This window comes from Capsicum annuum, unplaced genomic scaffold (assembly GCF_002878395.1).
Source record: "Capsicum annuum cultivar UCD-10X-F1 unplaced genomic scaffold, UCD10Xv1.1 ctg77860, whole genome shotgun sequence".
NCBI classification, from domain to species: Eukaryota; Viridiplantae; Streptophyta; class Magnoliopsida; order Solanales; family Solanaceae; genus Capsicum; species Capsicum annuum.
This window is the reverse complement of record NW_025888295.1, coordinates 9,109-30,252: the sequence shown is the minus strand read 5'-3', so window position 1 is coordinate 30,252 and position 21,144 is coordinate 9,109. Positions and strand designations below refer to the sequence as shown.

Sequence of the window (21,144 nt, the reverse complement as noted above, 5' to 3'; positions counted from 1 at the left end):
CAATTTCATTAGAAAGAGGACTCTCATATATTTTCGTTGATATATAGTATATTACCCAGATCATTGTGTATGAAGATTTATGGTCGTTTGAAGTTGACTCAAAAATTTACTTTTGATAGGCTGAAGTAGATCGACCATAACTTTTTTGCTCTGATAGACAAATTGGATGAAACCAATTTCATTGGAAAGAGGATTCGTGGAGCTTTCCGTTGATATATAGTAGATCACCCAGATAATTATGTACAAGGAGTTATGATCATTTAAAGTTGGAGTAAAAATACGCCAGGCCTCAGTACTTTTTCCTGCACATTTTACTGTTCACTACTATTTACGATTCGATCGGAATGTTCATAACTCATCGCTCGGGTGTCCGTTTTGGATGATCCACATATAGTTGGAAAGATTATTCGATACTCTACACTATGGTAGGTTATAATCTAAGATATTCTGTACGGAAAATTTATAGTTCATGCTAGAAGATAGAACCCAACACGTTTACGCATAAAATTTCAACGAAAAATTTCCCGGGGTATTACATCATCCCCCCTCGAAAACATTCATCCTCGAATGACACTAGACATGCCAAGATTAGATAGGGAATATAGCATACAGCTGAAACCATTCGTTTGACTCATCACCACATCGTGTCTCATTCCGAATGCAACATAGAATACATAAATTCAAGAAACTACAGCTGAACACATAATAAATGACAGCTGAACTGTTGTAACTTTTATCAAAAGTGCATGATTTAGTAAGAACGGTACCTTCGGCTTGATCGAAGTTCATGAAAAATAGGTGCGGGTACTTGGATCGCATATCCTCCTCAGCTTCCCAAGTTGCACCCTCTATAGATTGGTTTCGCCACAACACCATGACCAAGGGAACTTCTTTGTTCCTTAATCTTCGGACACTGAAATCAAGAATCTCAACAGGAATCTCATCAAAAGAAAGATTTTCTTGAATGTCAGCACTCACAGAGGAATCCACTACCACAGCATTGCTAATATGCTTTCTAAGCATGGAGACATGGAATATTGGATGAATAGAGGACAACTCGGAAGCCAACTCGACCTCATAAGCTACCTTACCAACACGGCTAAGAATTTTGTAAGGACCAAATAACGGGGACTAAGCTTCCCCTTCTTTCTGAATCTCTTCACCCCCCTCAGGGTTGAAATTTTCAGATACACTAGGTCACTAACTTCAAACTCAAGGTCTCCTCTTCTAACATCCGCATATGACTTCTGATGATTCTGCGCAGTTTTCAACCTTTCCCTAATCAACTTAACTTTTTCCATAGCCTCAAATACCGAATCAGGACCACTCACAGCTGCTTCACCCACCTCGAACCAACCTATGGGTGATCTACACTTTCTTCCATATAAGGCTTCAAACGGAGCCATGCCAATACTAGAGTGGAAACTGTTATTGTAAGCAAACTCTATCAACGGTAAGTGATCATCCCAACTTCCCTTAAAGTCAAGTGCAGTAGCTCTCAACATATCCTCTAAGGTTTGGATGGTCCTCTCAGCCTGACCATCGGTCTGGAGATGAAAATCAGAACTCTAAAGCAGTTGGGTACTAAGACCCTTCTGAAAAGCTTTCCAAAATTGCGAAGTGAACTGAGTACCCCTATCAGAAATGATAGACAAGGGAACTCCATGCATTCTGACTAGCTCTCGGATATACAATCTAGCGTAATCCTCAGCAGTATATGAAGTATGAACAGGCAAGAAATGAGCAGACTTAGTCAACCTATCAACCACAACCCAAATGGAATCATGATGGCATCGGGGAGGAGGTAAACCAATCACGAAGTCCATATTTATCTCTTCCCACTTCCAGGTGGGAATACTAAACTCTTGCATCATACCACCAGGTCTTTGGTGTTCACCCTTAACCTGTTGGCATGTTGTACACTTAGCTACAAACGCTGCTATATCTTTCTTCATGCCACTCCACCAATAGATTTCCCGCAAGTCTTGGTACATCTTGGTGGCACCAGGATGAATAAAATATCGCGCCCCGTGCGCTTCAGCCATAATCCTCTATCTCAGATCATCAACATTCAGGACACACAATCTACCCTGCAATCTCAACACACCATCTCCCCCTTGGGAGAAAACCTCTACTTTTTGGTCCTTGACTGACTCCTTCAGTCTGACCAAACTAGCATCTAAATATTGCTTTTCCTTCACTTCTGAAACCAAGAAGGATTCGGAACTACTCTGAACCCTTATAATACCTTCAGCAGAGTCAAACAAACTAACCCTCAATCTAGCCAAACGATGTACATCACGAGCCAACTCTTTCTTACCTTCTACCACATACGAAACACTATCTATAGACACTATACTTAGGGCATTCACCACAACATTGGCCTTGCCCGGATGGTACAACACACTTATATCATACTCTTTTAACAATTCTAACCATCGTCTATGCCTAATATTCAATTCTCTCTAGGTAAACACATACTGCATACTCTTACGATCAGTGAAAACATCAACATGGACACCATACAAATAGTGTCTCCGGATTATCAAAAAAAACACAACAGCAGCTAACTCAAGGTCATGGGTGGGGTAATTTTTCTCATGGGGTTTCAACTGTCTAGAAGCATAAGCTATCACCTTACCCTTCTGCATCAATACGCAACCCAACCCAACTCTTGAAGCATCACAGTACACCACAAAACCATCAATACCATCAGGTAAAGTCAAAACAGGGGCTGAAGTAAGTCGAGTCTTTAACTCCTGAAAACCCTTCTCACAAGATATGGACCACAAGAACTTCATTTTTTTGGGTCAACCGAGTCATAGGAGACGCTATAGAGGAGAAACCCTCAACAAAACAGTGGTAATAGCTAGCTAAATCCAAGAAACTTTGGATATCAATCAGAGAAATAGGTCTAGGCTAATTTCTAACAGCTTCGGTCTTTTGGGGATCAACTCTAATACCCTCGAAAGAAATGATATGACCCAGAAAAGCAACTGACCTTAGCCAAAACTCACACTTACTGAACTTGGCAAACAACTTATGATCTCTAAGGGTTTGCAAGACAGTTTGGAGATGATCAGAATGTTCATCCTCACTACGGGAGTACACCAGTATATCATCGATGAACACTATGACAAACATATCCAGATATGGTCTGAACACTCGATTCATAAGGTCCATGAAAGCTACTGGGGCATTAGTTAACCCGAAAGACATAAAAAAAACTCAAAATGGCCATAACGAGTTCGGAAAATGATTTTTGGGATGTCACATTCCCTAACTTTGAGTTGATGATAGTCGGAACGAAGGTCTATCTTTGAAAAATAACTTGCACTTTGAAATTGGTCAAACAAATCATCTATACGGTGACTTTATTCTGTTGGCGGTAATCAATGCACATACGCAAAGAGCCATCTTTCTTTCTTACAAACAACAGAGGAGCACCCCAAGGAGAAACACTGGGCCTTATGAAACCCTTATCTAGTAGATCTTTGAGTTGCTCTTTCAACTCCTTAAGTTCTGTAGGGGCCATACGGTAAGGAGGAATAGAAATGGGAAAATTATCGGGAAGAAGATCAATCCCGAACTCTATCTCTCTATCAGGAGGTATCCCTGGGAGATCATCCGAAAAGACATTAGAAAACTCATTGACAATGTTAACAGACTAGAGAGTTGGAGTCTCAGACTTAGTGTCTTTGACTCTAACCAAATGGTAAATAGACCCCTTGGAAATAAGCTTTCTAGCTTTGAGGTAAGAGATAAAATGACTCTTGGGTGACACAGAATTCCCAGAGCACTCAAACACAGATGCACCCATAAATTGAAACTTGACCACTCAGGTCCGACAATCAATAGAGGAATAAGAAGAATATAGCCAGTCTATACCCAGAATCACATCAAAATCTACCATGTATAACTCAATCAGATCAGCCAACAAGACTCTATGAAGAACGATAATAGGACACTTTTTATACACTTTCTGGGCAACAATCAAATCACCCACTGGGGTAGAAACTAGGATAGGCTCAGGAATAATCTAAGGACTCATTTCAAAATTCACAGCAATCAAAGGTGTAACATATGAGAAACTGGATCCAGGATCCAACAAAGCATACACATCAAACTAAAATATATGAAGCATACCAGTGACAACATCGGGAGAGTCCTCCTGTTCCTGGTGGGAGGGTAAAGCATAGAATCTATTCTGGTGCTGCCCGCTAGCATTGCTAGAAGAGGTACCCTGAGCTGGGGCTGGGCGAGTCGCTGGAACTGGAGCACTAACGGTCTGACTCTGGGTCTGAGGGCGATAGTCACGACGCCCTTGTCCATCTTGTGGACAATCTCTAACTCTGTGACCTATGTCACCACACCGGAAACAACCCCTCTTCTCACCCCAACACTCACCCGAATGAGCCCTACCACACTTAGGACACAGGGGATGATTTGTCTTACTACCAACACTGTACTGGGACCTGGATGCATATGACCTGCTACCTTGCTCTTGGCTACCTCTAGGCACGGGAGCACTAGCAGATAATGGTGCTGGAATAGATGAACGATCCTGATACTGAGGGCGACTCCCTCTCTGCAATCTAGTCTGACCCTATTTATGCTGCTCGGACCTAGCTCTCTTATTCCCTCTCATTCTATCTCTCTCCTTAATCTTGTCTGCCTCAATTTGTTGGGCATGAGTCACCAGCCTAGAAAGATTCATCTCATTATTCAGCATAGTAGACCTACACTCCTTAACCACATAACTAGATACTCCAGTCATAAACTTACTCATACTAGCCCGATTATCAGCCACTAAGTCAGGAGCATACTTGGCCAACTAATTAAACTTTAGAAAGTACTCCCTAATAGTCATAGAGCCCTGTCGTAGGTTCATAAACTCTTCCACCTTCGCCTCTCTTATCTCCGAAGGGAAAAACTTATCCAGGAATGCATCCTAGAACTCTTGCCAAGTTGTAGGGACAACTCCATCACTTTTACCTATCCTCCAAGCAACAACCCAGTCATAAGCAAAGTCTTTCAACCTATATGCAGCCAACTCCACACTATGTTCCTCAGAGACATGCATCACCTGAGTAATCTTTTGCACCTCCTCTAAAAGCAATTATGGATCCTCATCAGACTTGGACCCATAGAATTCTGGTGAATTCATCCGCATGAAGTCACAGATGGTAGCATCTAAATTACCTCCCTGCTGCTGTGGAGCTGGGGCCAGGTTGGCCTGAATATTTGCAGTAACATCTTGGGCCAGCGCCTGAAAGGCTGCCCAAAATTCAGCATGAGACACGTTTTTATTCAATGGGTCAGCAGGTTGAGGTTGCTGACCATCATTATTTCTTCTCGCTCGATGTGGAGGCATATTTCTGAAAGAGGAGAGCACGAATCAATAGTAGAGAGAGACACTTTAACCACGATAGACTTCTGAAAGAAAGAATCACACTTTTTCCTAAAATGTCTTGTAGGCTCTTGCTCATAGATGTGGTGCGCTACACACCGATTATCAAGACTCTACTTAACGCGGCTTGTAAGACTCCCTAGGACACCTTAAAACCTTAGGCTCTGATACCAAGTTTGTAACGCCCCAAAAAATAGGTCCCGGAGCGTCACACGGTTCTTGAGGCTACGAGTAGCCCCTAGCTAACCCTTTGAACCATTTTCATTCAGTTCAACACAAATCAATGGGGTTTCCATAAATAACTCTCAAATATCAAAAGAGTAATCATCATCCAAGAATAAAAGAATTTCAGAAAGATAATAAAATACGACTTATTAGTCAACTCCCAACATCCATACTAGTCTGAAAAACCTCTACAAAAATTAATAAAACTAGTGAGTCATTGAGACATGCTCCAACTGACTCATACTCAGTTATCAAATGTAAACAATTTTGTGAAATCAACATCAGACATTACATCTTCAGAACATGAGGACTCACCACAACAGAGGATGTAGAACAGCGTGCTTGAAGAATCACTGTCGAACCTGGAACTGAGCACCTGGACCTACTTTCCAAGAAAATACATCCCACATTCGAAGATGTGGGTCAGTACCATGGAAAGGATCCGAGTATATGGGGGTGTATGTAGTTGTATAAACATCATCATCATAAATATTTATAAGAAATATGCAGGATGTATGAAAGACTCACATAGCCCAAAGAAAATCATCATAATTATGAGAGGATGAAATAAGTACAATAACACATGTGAGTCATCATATAATTTGTCAATCACTTTCAGTTCATCAAGAATATCAATTCTCATAATGTAAATATTATTTAAATCTTTCGAAAGAATAACTTTCACAATTCCACTTTCAAATTACTTCACCATTCACCATAGACATAAGGAAACACATACACACACTGGGAGATCCTATAACCGACATAAACCATGTGAGCTACATGGAGTCCAACATACAACCCACGTTGGGGAGAGCCATCCTATCCTTGCCATTAGAGTAGGACTGTCGATATCAAATCCACACAAACTAGTGATCACTATATAAATCAGCCTCAGGCTCACTCCTATGGGGGCACGTAGTTCTAAGGAAGTAAGGTCGCTTTATACCTCCCACTTGGTGCTAAAGATTTCTCCCAGACTTAGCTCAATCATTTCAAAGACAATCCACAACAAAATAATTTCAGTAATATATAAATATACATCGGGAGCCGTCATGCTTCCCATCTATCAAAATCAACCACGTTGTGGATTTCTTTCACACTCGAGTTCAAAACAACTCCATTAAGACCAAAAGGTCAAATCATTCAAAATATCTCAAATATTCAACATCAACGTGCTTATAACATACACTTTCTAAAAAAAAAACACAATTTCCAATGGGGATTCATGACCCAAATATCAAAATCATGATAAATATCGTTCAAGATTCATGCTTTATATCTCCACACATGCAAATTCATCTTTCAAAATCATAAATATCAAGATTTCATAATAATCATCATAAGATATGGGTTCATGTTTTAAATTCATAAAAATCAAATAAAAATTATGCCTTTGTAAAGAAAATTACTTTTGGGCGTCATAAGCTTCTGGTTACGTTAATTGCCTTTTCCTTATGAGGTAGAGAATTATGTCAACATACTGTGAGATAAGAAGTCAATTTTTAAATAGGTTAGTAATTGTAAAGATACAAAGGATGGTCCATCCGTTTTATAGAGTTCTCTGAATCAATAATCCAAAACTTATGCAACAGATGGATAATAAGTTATAATAGAACCACAACCAGTTGCACCAGTATACCCAGTTGTTGCAATAGATATGAAATCTATTGCATAGCTTCTTCTTCATAGGGTAGATTAGAAGGGCTAGGTTAGGAAAATTAAAATTTCCTTGTCCTCATACGACATACGCATATCAGTCATAGTTTGGAAGTCTTGGGGGAAAAGGGAGGCCTGGGATAATCTGGTGCTCCTGGCTTGACATTCTTGGCCTATCGTAGATCTCTCTTCTCTTCGGCTCCAAGTTTAGCATATATGTCCACGTTCTTGACTGGCCCCTAAACTTCAACAACCTTTAGAGAGGGAGGAATTGCAAATTCTTTTGATTTTCGAGCGGGGAGTACATCTCTAATTGCTCTTTTTTTTCTTCTAACCAATGTTGTAGGAGTGTGTGGCTCCCTCACCTTATTGAATGGTATGACACACCTCTTGGATTTGAATTCCTCAATAGCTTTAGAGATAGCCTCTACTTTTTCAAAGAGTTTATCCTATCTGTCCTTTCACTCATCGCATTCGCAATGAGAACACGAGGGTGAAGAGGGGTGAGAGGGACCTGTGTAAGGGGGAAAAGGGGGTGTTTTCAAACATATTTATTCTTTGGTAGCAGCATCAGCATGCCTTCCACCAACACCAACAAATCCACCAGAAGAAGCACCCGGATCTACCTTAGTAAAAGGTTTGTCATAAAGAGCCTCAACATTAGGCTGACCTTGCCTAACTGCTCTTCTTATGGTTGTTGCTCCAGGCAATTCCTTCTTTATTAACTCCACCGTTGGGTCTACAATAGTATCAATATGACCAAGAGTAATATAAGAAGTAATCACCGACTCCTCAGTAGGCACGATCCATGGATGCACAACCTATAAAAAAGAAAAAAAAGACAAATGCATTTAAATCATATAATATAATAAGTTTCACAGTTGGGCTACATTTTAAAAAAGCCATCTTTTGGATAGTTTGCAGTATATGGTTAAAATTCGTTTGAGTTTGGTTCAGAGAAACAGAGCAACACATGGATAATCTGATGCAAAATATCAATTATCTATTGCAATAGCTGCACAAGATGGGTAATCTATTATGCAACAGATGATTTGTATATCACAACAGATGAACGATATGTTATCAGATTCAACATTTGTTGCATAATTTACAGTAGATGGTTAATCTTTTTGGAGTCGAGTTTAGAGAACCAAAGCCACAGATGTGTAATCTGATGCAAGATACACCTCGTCACCATATATGTCCCATCTGGTGGATCAGATATAACATCTCATGCATCAGATATAACATCTGTTCAATACCTTTCTAATCTTTAAGTAGAATTATTTTACTTGAAGAAGATGTACTGCATCATCTGTAGGGTTAAAGAGATCAGCTTCCTTAATATTGGTGTTGCTCTTTGCAACCAACCACCTAAACATCCTTGGATGAGAAACCTCATCCGGGTAATCCATTAACTGCTTCTGGAGAGGAGGAATGGCTTCAAATACCCAAGCCTAAAAAGTGTAAACAGTAAGTAAGCAAAAAAAAATTATAATAACTATATCCAATATAAATTAATGGATGAGTAAAATTAGTGATTAATTTTACCATGAAAGCCCAAGGAAAGCTATATAATGTGGTCCTCTTTCTCTTTCTGACTCTCCAATTTCTCCTCTTTATCACTTTCATTTTCTTCATCACCATCTACGAACCCTTGTCCACCCCCTCAGTGTTGTTTTCACATCTCTCCTCAGCTTCACTTTTCCCTGACTGAGATTGTTCAGAAAGCTCCTCCGAATCCCTCTGTACTGTAGCCTTTTTTTGAGTGGTCATACGTTGATCCACTTTCACTTTCTTTTCTTTTGGGAGACATGTTTTACCTATAGGCAAAGAAAAACAAAAATTACATTACAGTTGATGTATGCATAGATTTTAAAAAATACATTACAAACACCACGAATACCGACACACCAACAGCCACCACTACAAACACCACTAATCAATGCCAACAAACAAACAAACACTACGAATACTGACACCACCACAAACACCACCAACCAATGCCACCATCGGTGCCACCACGACGACCACAAACATCACCACCACCAACACTAATACCATCCAACTATACCATGACAGTCAATGGAACACTGTGATGGAAACTAGGGATTTCTCGAGTTCTTCCTACGATTTTACCATCAAAACTTAAAATTGTAAACCCATTCTAGAAGATAATACAACTAAAAGTTTTATTTTTTATCATTAACTCAAAAGCCTTTATTTTTTAGAAAAAAAGTATAGAGATCTTCTCAAACTCTGTTGCCTACGAAGACAAAGAAAATGACTGATACAAGCAAGAATAATGTCGAAAATAACACCTATGTGGTCGGAAATGAGAAGAAAAGTGATCTGTTGTGGAGGGTTGAGCAAATTTGTTGAGTAGTTGTTGTCTGTATTGTATTGTTGAGTGAGAATGAGAGAGAAAGAGCCAGACCTCGAGATTTGAAATGATAAAACGTTTTGTATGGATTGATTTGTATTTTGGAAAAGAATGACAAGTAGTTTTGAAAATGTTAATTTGGTCTGAAACGATCTTAATTATTTTTAAAATCATAAAATATATGTGTAATTTTTAAAATCATATAAAAACAATTGAAGTTGTAGTTGACCGAGTACTCTAGGAGGTGACCCTGTGAAAACTCACCCCTGATCCTAGATTAATCAATTTAGGAGTCTAGCATATGAACTCAATTGAAATTGTAAAAAACAAATGTTCAACATGTTGCGTCAGATTTCTCATCTGTTGTAAATTATCAATCAGATTAGGTAATAACAGATTACAAATCTGATGTAAATTATCAAATAAATTAAGTCATCTATTGCGATAGATTACCCATCTATTGTAAATTATCAAAGAGATTGTCATATGTCGCAACAGATTACCCATATGTTGTAAATTATCAAATAGGCGCTGCCATCTGTTGTGGCTGACCTTATAAGAACTCACCCCTAATCCTAGATTAATCTATAGTTTACCCTATGAGAACTCACCCCTAGTCCCAGATTACGCAATCAAGGTATTAGTACCCTAGTCCTAGATTAATCAATTAAGGTATTAGTCTAACATATGAGGTAGTAAGAATCGATTCGGCTCAGAGTGATCAATCGCCGACTCTGGTTGGGAGGAATGCAGTACCGTTTCATCATGAAATTGACAAAAGACTCAATTGAAGTTGTAGTTGACCCTATGAGAACTCACATTCAATTAAGGTATTAGTTTAACACATGAACTCAATTGAATTATATATAAACAAATGCTCAACTTGTTGCAACAGATGTCTTTTTTATTGGATTAAATCAAACAGATTATGTAATCTGTTGCAATATATTACACATCTGTTGTAAACTATCAAATAGATTAAGGCATCTGTTGCAACAGATTACCCATCTATTATAAATTATCAAATGGATCGAGTCATATGTTGCAATAGATTATCCATCTACTGTAAATTATCAAATAGGCGATGTCATCTATTGTAGTTGACATTATGAGAACTCACCCCTAGTCCTAGATTAATCAATTAAGCTAGTAGTTGGACATATGAGATAGTAAGAATCGATTCGGCTCAGAGTGATCGATCGACGACTCTTGTCGGGAGGAACGAAGTCCCGTCTCATCATGCATTTGCCAAAAGACTTAATTGAAGTTGTAGTTGACCCTATGAGAACTCACCCCTAGTCCCATATTATTTAATTAAGGTATTAGTTGAACATTCAAGGTAGTAAGAATAGATTCATCTCAAAGTGATTGATTGATGACTCTTGTCGGGAGGAATGCAGTACCATTTCATCATGCAATTGTCAAAAAAACTCAATTAAAGTTGTAGTTGACCCTTTGTGCTCATTCATCCATCCCTAATTCCACCTAGATCAATGTAGGTACTATTATTAATCTTAACATTAATTTAATGAGAACACATTTCAACTCAGAGTGATCGATCAACGACTCGGGTCGGGATGAACGCAATACTAACACCATGCAAATGCAACGACTCAATTGATGGTATATTTATCAAAATTTGCCTTGTAGTATATTGGTTTTATTGCTTGTGGCATAAGCTGTTGAGTCTTGTTTCTTTCTTGTAGATTTATTGTTGTTGATTCTTGATTTTTATTTGTTTCCTTAGCATATAGTGCGCACAATTTTAAGTTTCATTACTGGTTTATTTGTTATTACCATTATCTTGTTAGCCTTCTCTATTTGTGCGCTTTTGTATTTTCTTCTCTTATTAAGTGATGGTTGTGGTGGTCGAAGCTAGAGGGCCATGTCATAGGTCGTGGTAGGAGTTGGGGTTGAGGCCCAGGGTGAGGTCTAGTTTAGGTTCGAGGTTGGGGGCGAGGGGTAGAAGGGTTAAGTGGGATAAAGGAGCCTCTAGGTTGAGAATTAGGTCTTGGAACACAGGGGCTCTTCAAGGTAAGTTTATAGAGCTCGTGAAGATTCTTAGGAAGTGGAGGATTAGTACACCATGTATCCAGGAGACCAAATGGGTAGGTTCTAAGGTGAGAGATGTAGACAGGTATAAGTTGTAGTACTCTGGTAGCATAAGGCATAGGTATCTTAGTAGATGAAGAGCGTAAGGGGCAAGTGGTGGAGGTTAAGCGGGTCAATGTAGGTTGATGTTGGTTAAGTTAGTTTATTTTGAAGTTATTAGTGCCTAAGCTCCGCAACCGTAAGTGGGCTTTGACGAGGAAAAGAAGAAACCGCAAGTGGGCTTTGACGAGGAAAAGAAGAAGATGTTTTGGATAAGGTGGTGAGAGGCACTGAGAAGCTCTTCGTAGAAGGGGATTTCAATAGACATATAGGGTCTATATCGAGAGGCTATGATGATGTGCATAGATGTTTCCCTTTCAGGGAAAGGAATAGAGTAACTTCACTTTTGGATTTTACTAGCGTCTTTGGGTTGTAGGTAGCGAATTTGAGTTTCCTGAAGAAGGAGCACCTTATTACCTTCCATAGTTCAGTAGCTCAAATAGACTTTTTTCTCCTTAGGAAGGGTTATAGAGCGCTATCTAAAGACTGTAAAGTCATACCAAGCAAGAATCTTTTGACCTAAAAAAAATTCTGGTGATGGAATTGGAAATCAAAAAGGGCAGAAAAAAGAGGGGTGTGGAGGATTGGCCTAGGATTAAGTGCAATAGCTTGAATTTGGCCAGTGCATTGGAGATTTAGGAGAAGCTGATGACAATAGGGGCTTGGGAGAGTGGATAGTATGTGGGAGACGACTGCCAGTTGCAGCGGCTGTTCTTTGCAGCTCTATTTTCTTCTTCTTCTTCTTCTTCTTCTTCTTCTTCTTCTTCTTCTTCTTCTTCCTCTTCTTCTTCTTCCTCTTCTTCTTCTTCTTCTTCTTCTCTGTTTTCCAGCTCTAGTTTTATTCTTTTTAATCGTTTTTTGTTGTATGTGTTCTTAGTTCTAACATCTGTATATATTTTCATTATTTTTTTTTTCTCTTGTAGTATATTTCTTTATTCAATGGCTCAAAAAAAAATAGATCCAGCTTGGGCGTGTGGAATTGCAATGGGCAATAATAGTTTATTATTTTGTTTGCTTGTTATGCCTATATACTGTCTTTTTAATTTAAGAATTGAAAGATTATGTTATTTATTGAGTTCTTGGCTATTTATTTGTGCATGCTTAATATTTTTTAATGTTGTACTAAATAGCATTTTAATGAAAAAAAGCATGTGCTTCGCTTTATGCTTCTATGAAGCGAGCCCTCATCGCTTTTTTCTGCCTCTCGCTTTTCAAAACACTGTCTTGAAATGTGAGACCATCTCATCTAAAATCTTAAGCTATTAGAGAGAGCATATTTTTTATTTAATTATATTTTCAATACACCCCCTCACGTGCAGTCCTGATTCTTTTTCATGGGCCAAGAACGTGGAGATTCTTTTTAATGATGGGTGGCAATTAGATTGGATCCCAGGACTTCTGTGTGCTCTGATACCATGTTAACGTGTGTGACCATCTCATCTAAAAGCTTAAGCTGTTAGAGATAACACACTTTTTATTATTTAATTATATTCTCAACAATGGCCTTCATATAAAGAGAAACTATTTTTGGCGATAAACATAAATTGGTCTCTTTTTTACTTTCCTCTACCTCCAAACAGTATTAGTTGTGGTGAGGAAGTCAAACCTAATTATCATGCTATGTCTCATTTGCAAATATGATCAAGTTGGTTTCTGTTTTTAATGTCCTTTTGTGTCTTGACTTCTCTTTAAATGAGAAAATAGGGAGTGTCCTAGATGGCTAGAGCCACCCTTTATGAGGAACAATGAAGTTATTAGAATTTCATGTGAAGTAGACCTCTGATAAATTGTTGGGCACCTTTTTCCATCCAGATTCAAAATAATTCTTACTCTCTGGATGCTGAAGCTTTTCTTTTTCAAAATATGTTTGAATGCTTTTGTGACTTTCCTGTGCTTTTGAGAAATCATAAGATGCACAAGTAGTTAAAAAACTTTCTTAATCCGTAAAGAAATCATTTCCTACTTGTGCATCATATGAACTGTACTTGCTTACTCCAATGAAGCTCTTCTTACATTGGTTTTACGTCCTATGGAGTCAAGTTAGGTATTTCTTAATTCTAGAGATTATCGAAATGGAAACTAATGTTGCACTTTACTTGTGCATTGCGGAGCATCTCAGTCTTCTGTGCCGAATTCTGGTGAAGCTAATAGTTCAATTCCGCTGCATCCTCAACTGCTTAATGTGGCCCCCATCAGCTTGTATCCATGTACTGGCCCTCCGCTACCATATAGTTATCATGCTTCATCGTCATCAGATATCAATGCCAGTTCAATCTCAGTTGAAGCTAGTACAACTTCATCGTCCAAGCGTATCAACTCTCAGCAGCATGCTGGGCACCTGCAATGGTTTTTTTCTCTGCTTGTCCAGCCAGAGAGGAGAGGGACAATCTTATAAATCATGCTAATTTCGGGGTTTCCCTTACTGGATCGGTTTTGTTGGGAAAGGTTGGGCCACTCATTGGTGCAGTTGATACAGCTGAATCTGAAGATGCTTATGTATTCCGTGTTTCACTTCCCGGTGTTGCAAGGGATGAAAGTAAGTTGTACATATGAGTAAGATGTTCTTCAGTTGAAAATCACCATATCTTCTTATAACTCTTACTTTCTTACAACAGATTTTTTTTTTAATATATAATACATCAAGTTGAAAATCACAATATCTGTTACGACCATATGTTCTGTATATGAATGTAACTTGTTGATGCATTGCAGAAATACCATGCTGATAAATCTGCTGCATTCTTCACCTTACTCAGATAAAATCTGTCTTTTACTTTTTCTCAAAATGTCCATTTCATACTGAAACTTAAATATGAAATCAATGCATGTAGAATGAGTTGTATCCAAAAAGAAAAAAAAAAAGGAGGTTCAGACATAAAGACCTCACCGCCAATAGTTTCAGTAGTTCTTCCACAAAGGTTCTAATGAAACCGAGTTTGATTAGAACTAAACAATATTTGGGAAATGATACAAAGGTCAAAGGCTTTGTTATCGAGCGTTAGTCATAGGATATCTGTATGCCTTCATTTTCTACTTCTCTATAGAGATGAGTGTTCCATTTAATTCACTGATTAAAAAAATGTTTGGTTTCTAGGACCACATATTACTTGCATAAGCCTTCTTCCCAGGTGTGCAGTGAGCTTTACAACCGTAATTTTTTGTCATTCAGATGCTTCAAGAAATGTTTCAGTTGCCTACCTTGATTACCTGGCTCTCATTGAAATTCCTCCCTTCTAGAGTGTTTGTCAGTACCCTAGGACGCAGGGTCTGCTAATGATATTAGTTTGGGGATGCATTTTCTCTCCTGCTCGTCATATCTTTGATCTCTATACTTCTGTGATACATCTGTATCCCATTTATGTTTAGCTTAGTATGGGCATATTGTGTTCCATGTGTTAAACTTTTATTATTCTCATCAATATTATGCTTGCTTCTTTTAATGCGTGTTTTTGTTTATCACAGTGGATTGCTCTTGTTTTGGCGCCAGAAGGGTTTTCTATATTTCATGTAATGATTGTAGACCATCATTGGGTTGCTCTTGTTTTGGCTCCAATGAAGGCTTTTATATGTTTCCTGTAATGATTGTAGACCATCAGTTAATCTGTTCTTTTTATGTGGTCAATGAATGTCAAATTGCATCCATATGAATCAAATTGATGATTAAGAGATCTTACCATTCATGTGGTTACAGAAGTCTTTCGCTGTGATGTTGGACCAAATGGTAGAATTCTCATAAAAGGGGTGAGCGTGACTGGAGAGAGAAAGGTTCGCAGGAAGAATATGGTTTTTAAGATGCAGACTCAGAATTTATGCCCACCGGGTGAATTTACTGTTTCATTCCAGCTACGAGGTCCAATTGATCATCTAAACTTGTCTTGTAATTTTGGACCTGACGGGATTTTTGAAGGTGTTGCGAAGAAAAATCAGCAGGTCCTTTAAGGTGCAGTGACATATTTAGATCAAAATATTTCTTCTTTGTATAAGTACCTCTATAGTCCAAATTACTTTGTTTGGAGTTGCATGTGAAAGTTGTGTCTGTGGCTTTCCCATCAACTGTGTTCCATTCTGTGTTTTGCTTGTAGATGGTAGGGAGAAGACAAACTTAGAAGACCGGGAGCAACGCTGCAGTTGATCCCTGGATCTTTGTGCAGCTTTTAGCCTTATTTTGCGTCATGCTTTAGTTCATTTGTGTGTATGCCGTCTAGTTGGTTCCATCGTTAAGACTGACTTACTAAGGGTGTGGCTACCGAACTTGGTGGCCACTTCTACAGAATTGGAAAGATTGGGCTCAAACTAATAGATTTGTGTTTTGTATTTAAAGACCATGAATTTTGTCCTTGTTGTTTAATTGGTTTGCTATGGTACTCTTATATCCGGCAGTTAGCACCCAATTGGAAACTTGCTCACAGGGAGCAACCTATTAGGAAAATATTTTGTGAAAAGTTTGTTCTTTTCGTGATATCATTTTCTAGATCATTTATTAGTGTTTGACTGGGAAGTGAAGGCTTGGAGTAACCGGTAAAGTTGTTACAGTTCAAGTCAGGAAAATGGAGTATCATAAGCTTGTGATAAATATATTTTTTATTTCTCAAAAAATAATATTATTAAGTGTTTACCTGTCATTATTAGTCTTCAGTTGCCTACTCTTTCGGCTATCATCTAAGACAGTGATTATATACTTATTAATATTAAATTTGATAGCATTCATGTGATATTATTTTGGTCAAAGTCAAATCGTCTATTTGGTATAGAGTAATATTGTTGGCTATGTATGTTTCAATGGTCCTAATGACCTATTACTACCATTTATTAATTTAAGTTTTAGCCGTTAGGAGATGAAAAAAATCATCTATGTTTGTATATAAACTTTTTAAATATTATGAAAAAGTGGGAAAGAAAAGAGTAAAGACAATATTAGCATTTAAATATTTTTATCTTCTAATTTTAATTTGTTGGGTTTTCTATATATTTAAACTCTTTATTAGATTTTGACTCCTAATTTAATACTAGAAGAGCTTGTTGAGTTCTGAGAGATACACCTTAACCGGTAAAATATCCTTAAAGACAGTGATAGGAGCACGCCTCAAACTATAAAATTTTCGTGATTTTAATTTTTTTGGCAACAATCTTAAGAATGTTTTTTTACGAATCACGAAAATAAAAATTAAAGACGAATGTGTTAGAGAAATATAGAGGCAAAGAAGAGAAGATAAAGAAAGGAGGATTTGGCATCTTATTGCGCACATAATGATGAAAATTTTACTAAGAGTTAATACATAAAAATAAACTTAAACTTCACACTAAATTATAACTTTGTCCTTAAACTTTGATAGTGCACAAATAGGACCTTTAACTATTCAAAATCTGAACAAATATGACCTCCAATTTTGCAACCCTATGTGTGAGTCTCACTCGCGCCTACGTGGAAAGGTAATCCAATCACACGGTGCCACGTCGTTAAAAGGGTTGACTTGGAGAGAGGTCATATTTGTGCAGTTTTGAATAGTTAAAGGTCATATTTGTACACTGTCAAAGTTTTGCTTTTTGAGTTAAAACGATGTCGTTTTTTTTTTTTTTTTTATTATTATTATTATTATTATTATTATTATTATTATTATTATCATTATTATTATTATAATAATAATTATAATAATAGTAATAAAATTTTATTTTTTTCTATAGTAGCAGCACCTAACTTTTTTTTTTAATTTAAAAAAATTATTATTATTATTTTATTTATTTCTATAGCAGTAGCACCTAGCTTTTTTTTAATTAAAAAAAAAACAGCCACTAGCAGGGATCGAACCCGCACAGTAGGCTGAAGGAAGCGCCCAAGAAGAGCAAATAGCACCACTGGTCTATCTAAGTGCCTTGTTTCATGTGTTTCAACGTTAATATACGTACATAAATATACATTTTCTATCTAATATATATACAACGTAATTTTTTAACCGAGGGAGTTCGGGTGAACCCCATGACAACCACATAGGTCCATCCCTCGTTAATTTAATAATATTTTAATAACGTTAATTTAATAACATTTTAGTTACATTAATTTGATAATGTTAATTTAATATACTACTACTACTAACCTTAATAACATTAATTTAATAACGTTTTACTAAAACTATAATTTTTTTATTATTAGTATAGTTTCACCTTTAATTTAATATTTAAATAAATAATATTTAGATATATTATATAACTTAAATTCGTCCCCTGCTTTATAATATATATACATACCTGCTCGATTTTTTCATATGAGGCTAACCCGCCTAATTAATAAATCTTCAATATTGCTCTTTTTCCGCAATGACAAAAGAAATTAGGTGTCAGTTTCATCTTTGAGCCGAAAATAATAAAAAAAATTATAGTGAAGAGTCATTTAAAGGTCATATTTGTGCAGTTTTTAATAGTTAAAGGTCATATTTGTGCACTATCAAAGTTTAAGGTCATATCTATGTATTATACCGTTAGATTTTAAGTTGAAGTTTTGCGTGTTGAACACGCGTTTTGCCACGTAGGATTGGAGGTCATATTTGTGCAGTTTTGAATAGTTAAAGGTCATACTTGTGCACTGTCAAAGTTTAAGGTCAAAGTTATAATTTGGTGTCAAGTTTAGGGTCATTTTTATGTATTAACTCTTTTATTAAACCTTTTAGTTTATAATGATACACATTCGTTAAGTGGGAGAATATAAGTTTTGGCCCACGTGGACTAATATTATTTGAAAAGTTTAGTAAACAATGATGATAATATAATTTCTAAAATCCTATTGGTGGTAGGAAAGATATTTCACATAAAGCTTTTGTTATGGTTCTCGAATATGGATCTAGTTATGGGACGTTGTAAGATAAAATCTGATGTTTTCTTTCTATGATTTTTGGATTCATGGCCCTGGTTGGGTTAAAGTACTCAAAAATTGAAATATTTTCTGCTTGTTTTTCCACTAAAACCAAATAAATTACTCTCTCCGTTTTGTTTTAGTTGTCCCTTTTTAAAAATATTTGTTTCAATTTAGTTGTCCCTTTTGTTGAAATCAAGAGTATTTTATTATATTCTTCCAATACTACCCTCAACATTAAATAACTAAACAAAGTGTATTTACTCAAATTTATAATTTTAAAGCATAATTAATAAGGTTAATTTGGTAAAATAAACCCCTAATAAACACTTTCTTAAGGGGAGTGCCAAGTCAAAAAGGGCCAACTATTTTGAAATGGAGGGAGTACATACAATTTGTGGATTAAGCACCCCCTAATGTCAAGGAAATAACTTCTTACAACTGAAATGAGAAAGTGGGGGAATAACCTCATTAATGGTGTCAATGGAGAATTAAAAACAGCATAATAGATAAATCATTAATAACTAACTAAGAAAAATAGAAAACATAATTAATAGTTGTTAATTCCTCTCTTTCTTCTTCTCTCTTCTCTCTTCTCTCTTTTCTTTTCCGAATAGATTTGCACTTTTTCTTCTTCTCTCTTCTCTCTTTTATTTTTCTTTCTAATCACTTGCAGGCACTACAAGTTCGGGGTAGCTTCTCCGACAACTCAAAGCGTACATTTTTTGGCGACCAAATTCAGGGGTGGTATCAGTAGTAGGTAAAGGTGACGACAATAAAATTTTAGCGATAAATTTATACACCAACTTGTCGAAATTCGATGAATCGATCAAGAAAATGCCTCTTCATCTTCTCCCTGGATTAGTTGCACTTGTTTCATTTTCTTTAGTTATCTTGTTTAGGTTTCTTGACGGTTGGTGGAGGATACATTTTTATTTTTTTTGATATTTATATTTTAGTCTTTTCTCTCTTGATTTCTTGCCTGATTATCTTTGACTGTTTCTGTTGGATTACTGATTCCAATTTCTCTGTTACTTTGTCATAGTTGAGAATAGCATATTTATTTACCATCGTACGTGTTGTTATTTTCTGTTGTTATTGTCAAGTTTAGAGTTGGGGGCGAGGGGTTGTAGGATTAAGTGGGATAAGGGAACCTCTAGGTTGTGAATTGGGTCTTCGAACACAAGTTTATAGAGCTCGTGAAGATTCTTAGGTAGAGGAGGATTATAGCTTGTGTCTAGGTGACCAACCAGGTAGGCTCTAAGACGAGGGATGTAGATGGGTATAAGTTGTGGTGCTCTAGTAGCGTCAGGCATAGGAATGGGGTAGGTATCATAGTTATATGAAGAGCGTAGGGGATAGGTGCTGGAGGTTAAGTGGATCGACGATTGGTTGATATTGATTAAGTTAGTCATTGGAGGGTCTATGTTGAATATTATTAGTGACTAAGCTCCATAAATGGACTTAGACAATGAGGAGAATAAAAGCTTTTGGGAGGTTTTGGATGAGGTGGTGAAAGGCATTTCGAGCACTGAGCAGCTCTTCATAGAAGAGGATTTTAATGGGCATATTAGGCCTATATTTGTAATGCCCTGAGTCTGTACCTCGGACGCTACATGGTACTTACGACCCCGAAGGACCACAAGCTAACCCATGTCTGATATCTGCTGTGAGCACTGAATAATATACTTTACTAAATGCAAAAAATAGGCTGAAATGCCATAAGGTTCAAAATCTAAAATATTGATAAATAACATCTGATAAAATATCTGAATCTAAAATACTGTCTGAACTAGTCTAGTCTGAAAAACCTCTAACTGAACTGTCTAAAAGTGGAGTTGATGTGACAAGCCCCCAAATAACTCCGACTAATGATCTACTGATAAATTGGATTACTGGAATAAAAGCATGCCCTCGATAGATGAGAACTCACTAAAAATCTACAACTGCTGACTGGATCTGTCTAAGCATAGTTAGGAGCCTGAGCGTCTGAACCTATGATATGAGACATCATACCGCAAAAAATGAGTATGCGGTTAGTACGTGGGATGTACTAGTATGCTAGATGAGGTAAGGCTGAATGCAAGGGTTCATATGTGTGAACAGTAATTGACTGAATGATATAGAGTAACTGAATGTAAGAGTACGTGGATAACTGATACTACTGAAAAAACACTGAGTATACAATATTGTGGACATACATAGATATATATTGTATCTGAGCTTTTCTGAAGCTGAGTACTGAGTTCTGATAACTGATTAACTAATATCTGAAGTTACTAATAACTGAATTACTGATACTAATTGACTGTGTCTGACAGTCCTGATTCAGTAAAACTGAACTAAATTCTAAATTGAGACAAAAATTAAAACTGTGGGAGGTAATCATCTAACCGATATATCCCAAATCTAAGCTGATAGAGGTCCAACTTGTGACCCCAGTTGAAAGGGCATTAGTATCGTGCCACGGGT

At 37.0% G+C, this 21,144-nt stretch overlaps 1 pseudogene; it reads left to right on the top strand.

The window, feature by feature from the left end:
• Positions 1–13,929: 13,929 nt before the first annotated feature.
• LOC124894830 lies at positions 13,930–16,113 on the top strand (annotated as a pseudogene).
• The last annotated feature ends 5,031 nt before the right edge of the window (positions 16,114–21,144 follow it).